This window comes from Choloepus didactylus, chromosome 12, assembly GCF_015220235.1.
Source record: "Choloepus didactylus isolate mChoDid1 chromosome 12, mChoDid1.pri, whole genome shotgun sequence".
In the NCBI taxonomy this organism is placed as follows: domain Eukaryota; kingdom Metazoa; phylum Chordata; class Mammalia; order Pilosa; family Megalonychidae; genus Choloepus; species Choloepus didactylus.
In genome coordinates, this window is record NC_051318.1 from 94599006 (window position 1) to 94610812 (window position 11807).

The 11807-nt window shown below is 34.9% G+C and overlaps 1 long non-coding RNA gene across 3 annotated transcripts; it reads right to left on the minus strand.

Annotated features, from left to right (window-relative positions):
- Nucleotides 1–357: 357 nt before the first annotated feature.
- Nucleotides 358–11419, minus strand: LOC119507153. Of its 3 annotated transcripts, none has more exons than XR_005211146.1 (3): nt 11261–11419; nt 8616–11027; nt 358–5788 (listed from the first exon to the last, which is right to left on the minus strand). It is a non-coding gene; the product is annotated as an uncharacterized LOC119507153 (long non-coding RNA). The 3 variants fall into 3 exon arrangements; XR_005211145.1 differs by lacking the exon at nt 11261–11419 and having other exon boundaries at nt 8616–8704; nt 8939–11254; XR_005211147.1 differs by lacking the exon at nt 11261–11419 and having other exon boundaries at nt 358–3063; nt 3787–5788; nt 8616–11254.
- Nucleotides 11420–11807: the final 388 nt, after the last annotated feature.

Here is an 11807-nt window from a genome sequence, read left to right on the forward strand (position 1 = left end):
AAGTGCCATAATATTATGGGAGCAAATGATTTATATAAGAACTGCTAATCCATTCTGAAGCAAAATGGATTTGACATACCAGCCCCTCTTGTACCATAAGCCTCAGTACCATGTAAATCTCAGCCTCAATTCTAAAAAAAAAAAACAAAAACCACTAATTCAAAGAACCATCAAATGTTACTTTATGGTCAAATGATTGCTACATAAAAACAAGATTACAATCTCTTAAAAAGACCATGGCACTGTTTCATGGCAGGGTATAATTTAGCATGCTCTGCTCAACACAAAAAGGATTTAATTCTCTAATAAGAGCCTTATTATGGATACAGCCACCACTTCTCACCATTTGTCAAAAAAAAAAAAAAAAAAAAAAAAAAGAAAGAAAGAAAGAAAGAAAGAAAATCCCACCTGCTAAAGCCACTGTTTACTTACCTAGAAAGTGGCTACAACTCAAAACATTGCAATCTGAGATGACAATTTAGAGAACTGGACAAAGTCACACATTTTCAAGTGCAATGAGCTTCAGTGGCACCTTCAACAGTAAAGAACATTAAAGGATCTGCTCTATTTCACGAACTTAGTGTTGCTATTTTGTTCTTCATTTTTAAATTTCAAAAGAGTTCAGTCCTATAAAGATTGGCCATGAAATGTAGGAAATTTAAAAAGCTCTTATTAGAAAAGGTCAACAGTCCCAGTTTTCTGACAGATGGAATGGAGACTTGACTCAGTTGAGTCATCTTTCCAGTCCTTTACTTTTACTTGGTCATCGTTGTTAGGATTAATGTCTCTATAGGGGCAAAAAACAAAAACAAAAACAACCAACCCTGGGACTGGCTTTACCTTTTGTTAAAAGTGTGCTCAGGGTAGCATGAAAGAACAGTGGACCCAAAGTACCAAAAAGGCAGTAACTAATGGAAAATAACAAGCAGAAAGAAGAGGCTTCTCTCCCTTTTGCCAAGGTCACGGACACTCCAATCCAAGTCTGAGGGAAGAAACAGTAACTACGTAATATAGAAATATTACCTTTCCCCCTTATGATGAGGAATACAAAGCTAGAGTACTCAAAGATGGCATTTTTACTTTAAAAAATAACAAATTTCAGAAAAATGTTAATTTATATAAAGATGAGGAATTTGTGGATATTTCTTCCTTTCGTTGGGAAAAAAATTAAAACAGAATTAAACAAAAGCAATGGCTGTTCCTGTACCGTTTTATTTTCAGAAAATACTACTGACTAGATACGGCATCTTTAGTCAGAAAGTAGCTCTGTTCAATCTTGCTTAGACAAGAAGCTTTTACATGTGCTTAGGAGAATAATTCATCTCTTAAATAGCAATGCTCCTTTTCATTGTTTACACTGATGTTATGGAAAATACCATTGCTCCACTATTGCTAGGAGAATTTGTACCATGATTTGACTTAACCCCACAAAGATCAGGGGAAAAACAGACAGACAGACAAACCAACAAAACTCAAAATAATTATTTGAAGAAAAGCCCAGGCTTCCTCAGAAGACAAAGACATATAAAATATTCCATTTTATACCAGAAATATTAATTTTTATATTCCCATATGACCTTAAAGGACACACAGAACAAGATAAATTTGTATAGTTTATAAAAAGTAATCTCTAATCTTAAGACACCCCAAGCAAAGGAATAAAGGTAGTCAGACAGAGAGATAAGAGTATTCTTCAATTTTTCTTCATTGCACAGGGAAATCCCCCGAAGTAAGAATAAGAAAATTCATTAAGTTGGAAAATATTTCTAACTTTAACTGTATTTTACCTTATAACCAATTTGAATATCAATGTAGGTTTCATAAAACTAAAAATCATAAAGATTTTAAGAAGCAGCCTCAGCTCTTAGTATAGTTCCTAAATCACCCTTGCTAACACTTGTCAGATTGGGCTATGGATAAGTGACGGAATGTTTTGAAACTTATATAGAACTTTTCAAAGCAATGAGCATTTTCTATTCGTGATCTTGTTTAACCTAACAAGACTACCACTAAACCATCTTTCTTCATTTTTTAACAAAGCATGCATATTTATCCTAGCTTCAAACTGCACTCTCTTTTAGCATTTCTTAAAAGCAAAGCTTTTATTTTAGCATTTTAATATCAGTGCCCTGATATGTGATTATGAGGACAAGTTTACTTTTCCAAAAACCACATTTTTTACTCCACAAGGCTGAATTTCCAAAAATCAGTTTATTTATAAAGATATGTCAGTTTATAACCTACTTTATTATAAAAGGAAACTAATTTGAGCATACAATTATCTATATATAAGATGATAGAGTATTTAGAAAAATTCAAATTCACCAGTATGAAAATATACTTCACTGAAATATACTTACTTATAAAAACACATACTGCCTTTGCCACGTGAAAATCTGGTGTTTAATTGTCTAGATTTCTTTATTAGAGCTTTTTTCTGAGCATCATCAAACCGATTAACCTTGAGGTCCTTAACACCGTCAAATGGTATTCTCTCTTGGGGCTTATTTTTATCTTCAGCAGTCTTATTCTTTAATTTTTTATGATGTATTTCCATAAGAGGTTCTGATCTTTTTGAGTCCTGGGGAGAGTAGGTGAGCAGAAATACAAATCTTAGTTTCTACTGATCATTAACAGAATATGACCATGAAACAAAATAATTACGTAATAGCTGTGCACATTAAGGAGGCTTATTTATAAACCCCAATAGATTTTTCCAAATCCAAGACAGAAGCTATGAAGAAAATATGTATCGGAGGCAAATTCAGTTCAACCAGGATGAAGATGTCTACTAACTAGACGCCAACTAACTAGATGCCAGGAAATGAAACAAGAGCAAGACAGAGAGGAAACAAACATTTAAATCACCAGCATGAAAAACATCATGTGACATGTCAGAATCAGAGCATGAACCAAGACATGAACGTGGAAAGAAGGGCAATTACATTCTCACTTGGGAGCCTGGTGAGAGCTTCATGGATGGGCTGGTCCTGGGAGCCCGAACTGGATTCTCACAGGTGGATGGGATGGGAAGGAAAGGGGACTGTGAGGCTGAAGCATAATCTGGGCAAAACCGAAAAACAAGGGCACGGAAGGGGCAAAATTCAAAGCCTGTGCAGTGTATGCTGCTTAGATTTCATAAGCTAAGGGACTTTTTGTTCCTTTCAGTTTTCTTTTCTTTCTCTTTTTCCCTTACCTCTCTCCTTTTCTTCATTCTTAGTTGGGGTATAAATGTTCAACTTATCAGATGTATCTAATAGAATGAGGCCTCAGCAAAGGCAATAGGTTTGATAAATTAGGGATTCATTATAGACCTTTCAGTACTGCTGAAGGGAAAAATCACAATGGCACTGGACTGCAGAGGCCGTGAGGGGTTGGAGTAGATGCAGGTGGTTCAGACTAGCACTCTCCAAACTGGGTCTATGTATCTATCCCCCAGTGTCACAGACTGTGGAGTCCATGAAGGCACGGGTAGGTTTTCTAAAAGTTGATTTTGCCTAGCAATGCATCTCACGATGCTGCCTGCTCTTTCATGACAGCCCTTTTCCCGCTTAACAAAGGAGAGGCACACTACTCCCCCATTCAGAATCTTAATACAGAATATCATCTAGGGGAATAAAAGCCTCCAAGGTGTCAAACAGAGGGATAATTTGAAATACTGAAATGAGTGAAACTTCCTTTAATCAAGGAACGCTAAACCAGGAGGGCTGTGTGTACTTCTGTCTCTTAAACATATTTCTCTTCAGAGTGTAGTGCCCCTTTAGAAATGGGTATTTTGGCTCTTACTGGAATGTTCTGAATTCAGATGTACTGAAGAGTGAGGCAAGGGAAGAAAGGACAACTTCTGCTTCACAACCAGGTCTCTTCCACTCCCTGACCACTGTTAAAGAATATCTAAAAAGCAAAGAAGTCAAAGAGTTCAGTGAAAGCAAAATAGTAAGGAACTGGTAAGATAAATGTTGAAGGTAGCAGCAACTTATTTTACTCAGAAGACAACTCATGGTCCCTACTTACCTACTTTAGAATTCATTCATAGGAATGATCATTAACACATTTATTTGAATGGAAAAATCAAGTTAGACTTTCTGCCATAAGTAAGTCTGACCTGGCTGATTCAAGAACTGATTTTGTCAGCCAGGTTATGTGGCAGATATTCTCCATAAAGTGAATTCAATGTGGAATTCCAAGTTTTAACAGAATGTACAAAAGATATGATATCAGTAAATAAGTATTTAAGCTAGCACTCTTTCCATTCTTTCAATCCCTACTCAACATACTGGGTTAAGCAAAGTACCTCTTGGTCATTTTATAAATCTTGGTGAACTCTTTTAGAAACAAATTGATTTGCAAGTCAAGCACTTTACAGTTCTTTATTTTCAAAAAAATTGAAGGAGATTAAAAAAAATCAAATATTGATTGCTAAGGAAAAAAGGCTTCAATACATATAGTGTGAATTGTTAGGAGCTGGTCTTGGCAACCTTGAGAAAGTAATTTAAGCCTCATTTTCAAAGCTGGAAAATGATGGCAATAATAGGAGTAATTTCAAAATATTTGGATAAAGAGAGGAGTTAAATGATCTAATGAATTCAAATATTTACACAGTGTTGAGTATGTAAGAATCACTTAATAAAAGCTAAGTGTCAGATTTATTGAACTTTTATTATATTGTAGCTTCACAATCTCTGTTAAGTTAAATGTAATTATTTCCCTTATATAGGTCTGGAAGGAAAGATTGAGAGGATAAACTAATGTGACCAATGTGGGGGGGAAAAAAAACTTCAGAGAGGTCCTAATGAATGGACAGCTGAGAGATCACTAGCAATAATTTGTGTTAATAGATCACTATGAGGTTTCAGAAAATAACTCAGAAGTTGTTCAAAGAACTGAATGACAGTGCTATAACAAAACATGCTCCATTCCCATCCACTTGTTTATGAAAACAATGTTTCTTAACTCTTAGAACTATAAAAACAAAGAACACAATCAATGATGAAATCTATCCATCTCATTCTAGGAATAAGTAACATTTATCCAAAGATCAGGACCTAATTGGGGAAAAAAAAAGCTCTCATTAAGAGATTAAATTTACATTTTACTTTTTACATTTAATAGTTATTTGTCAAAATGTGCAGTATAGTTATATTGCTTTGATCAACTGAAATTGCAACTCAATCCAGAAGGAAAAAAAGGTGTTAACATTTAATCAGGAAATTTAAATTCATATGTATATTTTTACTGCAGTGAAGTATACTTTATCAATATAATCATAAAAGACTTTCAAGCATACAAGTGAATCCCATTAGGATAAAATTCTGCAGAACAGAAATGAATAGATGAATTCAAGAAGAAAAGGATGAAATAAAATTTCCAACAGTTAAAGAAGAACTTGCTCATGTATATATTTTTAATGAATAATAGTAGACACAGAATTTCTATGGCTATTTAGGTGCCATTTGAAACATTTAATAGAGTGACGTAACATGCTATAAATTTCATCTTTGGCAATTTCATCTTATGATGGTTTTTCATCTTATGATCTCAAATTAAAACTGCGTAAGCAGAAACATAGTTTTTCAAATTTCTCGTCAGGGCCACTAAGCAAAAATATTTGAAGACCACTGGTCTCCGACCCTGACTGGATGAAGAGAAATCCAGACATCTGAGCTCCGTCACAGATTTTGTGAATCCAAATTTCCAACATTGGTCTCAGAAACCTGAGCTTTCAAAACCCTCCCAGGTCCTCCTGCAGGTGATCCATCGAATGTGGAGTCTACTGTGATCATCCTTTCTAGTAGTTGGGTAATAAAAGAGAAAACAAAGAAGATGAAGTGGAATAGGATGAATTTTAACTTAGGACAGAAAACTAAAATACAGTATAAATATAGCTGTATATGAATATATAAAGATAAAAAAGCCATACTAAGAAAGGAATAAAACTCGATCTTTTAGCAGTACTTTCCCTCGCTTTCTCATCGTTTCCTACAGAGAGGATAATAACTCATTAATGAGACAGTAATAATAAAGGTTGACAGGCTAACTAGAGTTGAAAGGGAAGGCCTAAAGATACAGGAGTAAGCCGGAGAAAACAGAGGACACAGTCTGAAAGAGACGAATGGAGATGGGAGAAGAACGGAGTCTACAGGCCCGACATAACCTGAAGCCATGAGGGAGGAAAACAATTTACATTAATAGGCAAAACTACAAAATACAAAATGAAAAAGAAAAGCAAACAAAAATAGAGGAAAAAGGCGACAGGGTTCAATTTTTTGATCCCCTGTATTAATAAATTAAATATAATAAAGAGAGGAATGCTTTAAACCAGTGGAATATTTATACTCCACTCAAACAATTCAAGTGCTCAAATTTATAATGATAAAGATCATTAAACTGAAAGCTAATTCATGTACAGATCAATTGGCTAAACGTCAAGTTAGCTGACACACCAAATTTAATTCCTTACCAAAAATGGGTCCATTTTTAAAACAATTTATACAATTTAGAGCAATTCATTTCGAATGGGATGGGTTTGAGCAACTTTTAAAGATTCATGCTAAGTTTCTGGCTAACTGGATTTTATTTTGTCTTCATGGCAGTATTTTAAAGAATGTCTGAGTTATCAAAAGCCAAAGGTCATAGAGTGTTTGGGTCTTAACTTTATGTTAGTATTCTGAAAACCTAATCTCATAAAAAGTAACCAAATTAGCTTAAGATTAGAGCCCAAAGTTTGTGATGCATTTAAAAGTAAATTGTAGACATCACTATACATCTGTGCTGGTTTGAATGTATTATGTCCCCCTGAAAAAGCCATTTTCTTTGATGCAATCTTGTGGAGCAGATATATTAATGGGGATTAAGTTGGAACGTTTGGATTAGGTTGTCTGCATGGAAATGTGCCCCACCCAACTGTAGGTGATAACTCTGATGAGGCATTTCCATGGAGGTGTGGCCCTGCCCATTCAGGGTGGGCCTTGATCAGTGGAGCCATATAAATGAGCTGACAAACAGAGGGAACTCAGTGCAGCTGCAGTTGTGAGTGACATTTTGAAGAGGAGCTATAGCCAAGAGGGACACTTTGAAGAAAGCACAAGAGCTGCAGATGAGAGACAGTTTGAAGACAGCTGTTGAAAGCAGACTCTTGCTCCGGAGAAGCTGAGAGAGGACAAATATCCTGAGGAATGAACATAGATAACACATCACTGAACAATATAATTAAGAGTAAGAAAGAAAGAAATACATAACACTTTTATTTTGATTGAGTAACAAGAGATTAAACTAGACCAGGCTCATTGAATTCCTTCCCATTAAAAATATTAATTTACTTGATAAGGGATAAATTAATATTCTACTAAATGATTTTTCTGAAAGCAAGAAAAAAATAACAAAAACAAAAACCTATCTAATCAACTAACTGAAAGACATCTATTTAGTTTGATGAACACTGAAGAAATGCAGAAAAAAAATAAGGCTTGAAAAAATTCTATGCTATTTTCAAAAATAGTAAAATACAAGGCACAGCAATATCACTCTTGAGGGGGAAAAACAAATTTTAGTTAGAGACAAGAGAAATAAAAAGTATGCAGACTGGAAAAAAAATAATATTTGTTCATAGATGACATGATTGACTGTATCAAAAACCCCAAAGGAACTACAAAAATGTTCCTGGAACTGATCAGCTATGAGTACAGCAAGGATGCAGGATTCAAGGTCAACATATGAAATTGGTTTCCTGTGTGCCCACCTGAATAACTGGAATTTGAAGTTTAAAATCCAATACCATTTACAATCGCATGCACACAAAAATGAAGTATTAGGTATAAATCAAGGAATTTTAATTAAAAAAAAACATTGCAACAATATTTTAGAGAATATAGTCCCCATCAGAAATTGGGATGGCCCACATAAAAACAGCTGCAAACCACTGTTCTCAAAGCATATATATTTTTTTTAACTTTTAATTTTTATTTTAGTAACATACATATGACCTAAAATTTCTCCTTTTAATCACATTCAATCATAAAATTCAGTGGTGTTAATTACATTCACAATGCTGTTCTATCGTTACCACCATCCATTACCAAAGCTTTCCCATCACCCCAAACAGGAACTCTGTATCAATTAAACACTAACTCTCCCTTCCCTAACCCCACCCAGGCCCCTGGTAACCTATATTCTATTTTCTGACCGTATGAATTTGCTCATTCTAATTATATCATAACTGTGAGAGCATATATTTGTCCTTTTGTCTCTGGCTTATTTCCTTCAACACAATGTCTTCAAGATTCATCCATGTTGTCACATGTATCAGGACTTCATTCCTTTTCACAGCTGAATAATATTCCATCGTGTGTATATACCACACTTTGTTTATCCATTCATTGGTTGGTGGACACTTGGGTTGCCTTTTTTAGCAAGTGTAGTTAACGCTGCTATGGACATTGGTGTATAAATATCTATTGAGTCCCGGCTATCAATTCTTTTGGGTCTATACCTAGAAGTCTAATTGCTAGGTTATATGGTAATTCTTTTTTTTTTATATAAAAGGGATTTATTAGGTTACAAATTTACAGTTCTAAGGCCATAAAATTGTTCAAACTAAGGCACCAACAAAAGAATACCTTCACTGAAGAAAGGCCGATGGCATTTGGAACACCGGTCATCTCGGAAGGCATATAGCTGGTGTCGGCTGGTCCTTTGCTCCCGGGTTCTGGTTCCAAGTAGACAAAGCATATTTTTATACTGCTATTTGCTTAGAAAACCAGAGCCCCTCATATAATTTTTATCCGAATAATGGCCTAAAACATTGTATTTAATAAACTTCCTTAAAATTGTAGGAATAGCTCACTTCTTATTTTTCCCTAGAAATGTCCCCAGAGAACAGATGCTTTTTCTTGAAAATATGAAGGGGAAAATGATATTATAGTAAAATGGAAATAAATACCAGAATATTTAATATTAAGATGCAGTAGATCTAGTCAAGACTGGGAGGTGAGGAAATAACAGATCTCATTCAATTAATTTATGTAGAGCACTTCCATTTCTTTCTAAAGAGCAATCTTACTTCTTGCTGGGTAGTCACATATAAAAAAGAAAGACAAAGTGAATGAAGAACTTATCAAGAAGGATATTTGGCTAAGATCTGTTATAGAAATTAGTCATGAACTTTACGTGGGATCAAAGACATCAGAAATCAAATAGCTCTGCGATACCATACGGATTATGACAAAAATATACTTCTGTGATACTATAGGCTATGATACAGTATCATTTAAAATGTAAAGGCTATTAATAATTCCTTTACTAGTCTATTGTAAATACTGAACAAAGCCTTTTCAGCACTGAAAAGAAGAACGACCAGGTCTAAAGAATCAGTCATAAGGCTTTAAAACCACCTAAGTTCAAACTATACTGCCTAGTTTGTGCTTGTTACATTTTTCTGTGGTATTTTCCTCTGAAGAACACTCTTAGGCTAGACAGCTATTCATATATAATCAGGGACAGGAAAGAAAAAGGCACAAATAAATGTAGGCCAAATAAAAAGTCCATGTAAGCAAGGGAATTATCACCATTATTTTTATGGAGACAATTTTATAGGCTAAATTATAAAATCTCCAATATATTATCTTATAAAACACCAGCTAAGGAAGTGTAGACAAAAAGCATTCCAACTCTAGCCTTTCAAGGCATGAGGCTCAGTTCTACCCCACATCTTTTCTGAATCTCCTGCTCCAATGCACTGGTTTACCTCTAGTACAAATCTCAGATTTCTTTCAATCTTCAGAACAAAAGAGAATTTATGAATTGCCACATACGTAGGGTGGGTAGGGTACTACAATGTGGAGACTTCAACATACTATGTACATTTTAAGAATAATGCCATCAATTTACAAACAGTTCTCCACTCACAACCAAGCACAATGCTTGGCAGAGTAGGTATTTAATTTAGGGGTACAGAATGAAAATAGAAATCCTGATAATCCTAGACTTGTGGACAGGATAAACAGGGTTACGGCAATGAATTACGGTATGGACTGTTTAGATCAGTACCAATGAAGCTGCTATCACAGGGTGAAAATCAGTCAAGCATTTAAGACTTGACTGGGACATCTTAAGGAGATGTCCCATCCTAAGAGGAAAATATCACAGAAAAATACAACAAGTGCAAACTAGGCAGTGCAGTTTGAACTTAGTGATTTTAAGCCATATGACATTTTTAATTTTTATTTTTATTAATACCACATCAATTGGCAGTTTTATAGGAACCAAGATTTAAGCTCCTTAGGTGCTACTGGATTTTTATATTGCATGCACATAGTTTCATTAGTGATTTTTTAATCTACAGGTTTAAAAAAATCCTGCATAGCACAAATTATCCGTCCAATCATCTAAACACAGCAGCAGCAAAGCAAAAGAGATAGGTGCAGAGGCTTCCAGTGCAGCAGGGAATCCACTGGAGGGGAAGCCCAAAAAAGACAATCAGTTCACTGACTTCCTGGGAGAGCAAAAGATGAAGACGGAGGATTTATTTCCTACTATGACATGAAATTAGCTGAAAAACTCAAAAGAAAAGGGACTAAGGGGATAAAGACCTCTGGATAGAGTAAACTTAAGGAGCAGTGCTGGGGCACTGGTTCAATTCCTAGATTACAGTGAAATATTTCATAATAAACTGAAAGATTCAAGAGGAGAAAATCTAAAAATAATAAAAGAGGATATTCCCCTTGCTTACTGACATCTGGTTGATTTGCAGGTTCCTGAGTTTGATGCATTAACAGTAACATGAAACTTGGTACACCTGAGATACAGCAATTAGAGACAGTCTCTATGTATCATTTAACTTGCTGGGTTATTCTGCAGCTTTGGTTCTATCGAGGTATTTTAAAAGACACATTTTCATGGAGATAGTATGATACTGCATAAAAACAAGGGAATCTGGAGATAGAGAAAAAGTCTAGAATGGAATTTTTGTGCATCACTTACCAGCTCTGTGATCCCAGAAAAGTTGACCTTATAGAGATTAGTTTCTCCATCTATAAAATGGGCCCAATAAACCTATATCTCAGGGTTTTCTAGAGATTTAAATGAGACAATTTATTGGCAAATAATAAGCAATTAATGTCACTTCTTTCCTCATAATTTCCCTTTGGGGAAAAATCTGGATTTTCCCTTTGAAATCATAATTTAAAAAATAATATTCTTTATTTTTTTCAAAACAGAGCCACCATGGAGAGAAGCAAATGAACAAACAAGCAAGACCTCTCACCTTAGCCCCCCTTTCTCTGTCAGCTGGAGTATCTGTCCAAATCGATCGATCTCCAGACTTGTCATCGGATCTTCTCTTAAAAGCTCTTGGCCCAAGACCAAAGTCTTTCATTTCGGGAGGAAGCTCAGTCATCCAAGACTCCCTTGTAATTGCTTTGGATGAATCCTTTAAGAGAAGTAAAAAGTTGAAAGAAAAAATAAGCATGGAAATTATGTACGTACTATTGTACAAGTAACTTTCTCAGTTGAGGTTTTAAAGTTATTTAACAGAAAATTATGGAAAGGACTGATGTTTTTACATTCTTGCTAATGAACCTTACCTTTTAAGTTTTTTGCCAAATTGATGATTAAAAAAAAAATCGAATTTCTGTTTTAAGTTGAATTTTCCATTCTAATGAGGTTGAACATCTTTTCAAATGTTTATTAGCCATCTGTATTTCCTTTTCAGTAGAGCCTGTTCATGTCCCCTGCACATTTTTCTAGTGGATTGATTTTTTTCCTTACCACCTTGCAGGGGCTCTTTGTTTTAAAGGTTATCAGCCCTCTCA